The sequence below is a fragment of the Diabrotica undecimpunctata genome, chromosome 4 (genome assembly GCF_040954645.1).
Source record: "Diabrotica undecimpunctata isolate CICGRU chromosome 4, icDiaUnde3, whole genome shotgun sequence".
Lineage (NCBI taxonomy): Eukaryota > Metazoa > Arthropoda > Insecta > Coleoptera > Chrysomelidae > Diabrotica > Diabrotica undecimpunctata.
The window spans coordinates 40,973,570-40,976,439 of NC_092806.1; the positions used below are offsets into that span (position 1 = coordinate 40,973,570).

General features: G+C 29.5%; 1 non-coding gene across 1 annotated transcript; it reads right to left on the reverse strand.

The window, feature by feature from the left end:
• Positions 1–1,307: 1,307 nt before the first annotated feature.
• On the reverse strand, positions 1,308–1,379 carry TRNAH-GUG (transfer RNA histidin (anticodon GUG)). The gene has a single exon. It is a non-coding gene; the product is annotated as a tRNA-His (tRNA).
• Positions 1,380–2,870: the final 1,491 nt, after the last annotated feature.

Here is a 2,870-nt window from a genome sequence, read left to right on the forward strand (position 1 = left end):
TTACAATATATCACAAATGGTCAGTGTAACTTACTAGTCGTTCAGATTATTTATATAATGCTATGACACTCAACATTAATAACACACACATAAAATATAACATATAAAATAATGAACAAAATACATTTTAAAATTTAGTTAATGAGAGTAAAACTTCGTTTGTGACATCTTTTAATGGTGTGTTTTAACTGATCCATAGAGACCAGAAAGAAAAACCAAAAATAGTATGATTAAAATGTAATTAGGTGTTCTCCATGTTTTATTAATGGAAGTAGTATATTAAACCTGTCTTTATGGTATGCAACATGTTTTGCATGCAGGTGTATTATGGTGTGTATGTGTAAAAGTAAATCTTTATTTTATTTTTGATGGATGTTTTGTTAATAAATAACAATAAATGTTGCTCAGTTTATATATGTCAGACTTTTTATTTATACAAGATGTATTGGATTTTGTGAAACACATTTCCAAGAAAACACGTTTTGAATGGTTTTTTTCCTTTGCCAAAATACAGGAATCCTTGAAATTAAATTCATGTTTTAACGTTAATGCATGTTCTGTCAACGCACATGCATTTATTTTTTTGGTTTTTATGTCGCTGCGATGTGAGATAACTCTACTGTGAAAATTACAAAATTATTCTCCGATATACACGTTTTTACAATTGGTACACGGTATAGAATAAACAACATTTCTTCTTTGTGTGCAACTTTATCTTTGTGTGCAACTTCGATACCATTTTCACATTCTTAGTTGCAATTTTTAAGCCACTAACATTTTTGAAAATATTCATTAGCTTGGGTGTCAGAACTGGAATATAGGGTAGGCAACCATACGTTATTTTCGATTGTGGTAGCTTTGATGTGTTGTGTGTCAATGTCAGTGTCAGTTGTCGGACCTCATTATTATGAAAATTTTGGTTGGCAGAAAATTGCAAAGGAAAAGGAGAACCAAAAATGAGTTTATTCAAAAGCCCTGTGGGATAGGAGTTCTCTTGTAGTATAGATATCAACTTTTTTAGTCCCTTGTTGACGGTGATGGTGTTTTACATGGTAAAATGAACAATTTCCAAATGTCTAAACAATTCATTCGATCTACCGCAAATACTAAAATAAATTGTATGTCTTTAATGGTAGTAGTATTTTTAAGTATCAAGTGCAGTTTATAGGAATTTATTCTTGTTTTAAAATGCCGTGAAAGTGGTTATGGTTTTGAAGGAATTTTGGAAGGAAATGAAGGAAAATATAGTTTATTTATAAAAACACTAAAATAAGTAGTAACATATATTAATTGTAAAAAAAATCTCATGCCGTGACCAGGATTCGAACCTGGGTTACCACGGCCACAACGTGGGGTCCTAACCACTAGACGATCACGGCTAGTTGAGATTGTATTTATTTATTAACATCTAAAAATTACTTGTTGTGACTGATCTACTTTTATTTAAAATAATTGAAAGTTCACTCGGGCGTGGTAACTTTAAGATTACGGTTCAGTTTATTCAAAGATCAATCAACTTTGGTTCTTATTAAATAGTAATTGTTGCACCCACACCGTTGATTTCTACTTTAATATTTTGTTTATTTTCTTATAATTGTTGTGTTTAAAGCATAATTCGACATGAATGATGTGATTTTATCCTAAATACTTGAATCACATCATGACATCATCTGTAGTTCAATATCTCTAATGTAATTTGAATAAAAGTTTAAATTCATCAGGAACTTATTAAACATACAGCATTATTGGTTACAGTGCAAAGTTGCCATTTTTAATATACAGGGTGCTGTCAAAATTGGCATAAAACCGACATCCTAAATTTTCGCCTAATTCCTTTTTTTTAAATAAGACACCCTGTATGTGATTCATTGTTTAAGAAAAATATGTTTTTTACTATCGATCTCTATTAGTATTCCCTATACCCATCTCTTGCAGTTTTCAAATAAATTACCTTTATACATTTTTGTCACAAAAATTTATTCATCAAGTAGCCTATGGAATATTCTGATAAAAATATTAGTTATTGCTATTGTTTAATAGTAGCCTTGTATGCCATTATAATAATTATTAATTTTTTTGACAAAATAATAATGGTTCATTTAGGATATACAAATGATGTTTTTTTAAATTTAAGTTCTAAGTTTTGTGCAATTTATGTACCTTCAATAAAACCAATATTTTATCTGTAAGCAGATCGGGTAAGGTTAAATTTGACTTGTTTTTGGTGAATTTTGAGAATATTATAAATTCCTTGCTAAGTAAAGCAGACAAACTGATCATACTTGGTGATTTTAAAATAAATTTTAAAATCGAATCTGACCCTTCTTTGATATTCAAAGTGATTGAGGGGCTTGAACGCGGCAATCGCAAAGCACTTTGCGATTACTAAATTTACTAATGGTGGAAATTGAAACGTCAATAAACGTATTTTAACCTTTAATTGTGGCTTATTCCCATTTAAATAGTAATTAATTTAAAATGCCACAAGAAAATAGCTTCAGAACAATATTAAGAAACCGTTGTGGGTAAATGATTAAACACCTGTAGCCCGTATACCCTGGGCGATTTAAATGTAATTTTACCTTTTGAAAATGGTATATGAAGTTTATTACATATTAAATAAAAACTATATTATTGTTAAAAATAAAAACACATAATTCAAAAATGTATAGACACGCAAATGTTAAAATTTTATATTTTTTAAAATATTCTCTACAACTAGTTAGTCGGGAGACACCAGCGACACAACGCAATATTTTCTTTTGTATGACGAAAATACCATTTGCATAACCAGACATACCCCAAAAACATATCCCGTATCTTAGCCTGGACTTAACGACTGCATAATAAATCATAATTAGCTGATTTGC